This window comes from Otolemur garnettii, unplaced genomic scaffold, assembly GCF_000181295.1.
Source record: "Otolemur garnettii isolate 467f Iridium unplaced genomic scaffold, OtoGar3 scaffold00327, whole genome shotgun sequence".
Lineage (NCBI taxonomy): Eukaryota > Metazoa > Chordata > Mammalia > Primates > Galagidae > Otolemur > Otolemur garnettii.
This window is the reverse complement of record NW_003852722.1, coordinates 209,610-210,425: the sequence shown is the minus strand read 5'-3', so window position 1 is coordinate 210,425 and position 816 is coordinate 209,610.

The following is an 816-nucleotide window of genomic DNA, read 5'->3' as shown; positions in this document are numbered from 1 at the left end:
TTGCCATAACCATTGAGCTATGAGTGCTGAGCCAAGAAATAGATCTCTTAAACAGATCAATATCAAGTACTGAAAAAAAAAACAATAAAAAATCTTCAAAAAGAAAAAAATCCCTGAATCAGATGACTTCACATCAGAATTCTATCAAACTTTCAAAGAAGAGCTTGTACCTATATTATAGACCTATTCCAAAACATTGAAAAGGAAGGAACTTTCCCCCAACACATTCTATGAAGCAAACATCACCCTGATTCCAAAACAAGGATAGGACCCAAATAAAAAAGAGAACTACAGACCAATTTCAGTAATAAATATTAATGCAAAAATAATATAATCTTATCCAAGATTATAGCTATACATTAAAAAAATTATACATCACAATCAACTAGTTTTCATCCAGGGATGCAAGGCTGATTTCACATAGACGAATCCATAAATGTAGTTCACCATATCGATAGAAGCAAAAACAAAGGCCGTATGATTCTCTCAATAGATGCAGAAAAAGCATTTTATAAAATTCAGCATCCTCTTCTAACAAGAACACTTCAGAAAATAGGAATAGATGACACATTTTTTAAGCTGATTAAAGCCATCTACATCAAACCCACAGCTAATATCATACTGAATGGAATAAAACTGAAAGCTTTAGAACTAGAAACAGACAGGGATGTCCTCTATCACCACTACTATTCGACATATTTCTGGAAGTTTTAGCCAATGCAATTAGGCAAGAGAATGAAATAAAGGGCATCCAAATGGAGGCAGAGGAGATCAAAATCTAACTCTTTAGCAATGATATGATCTTATACTTAGAAA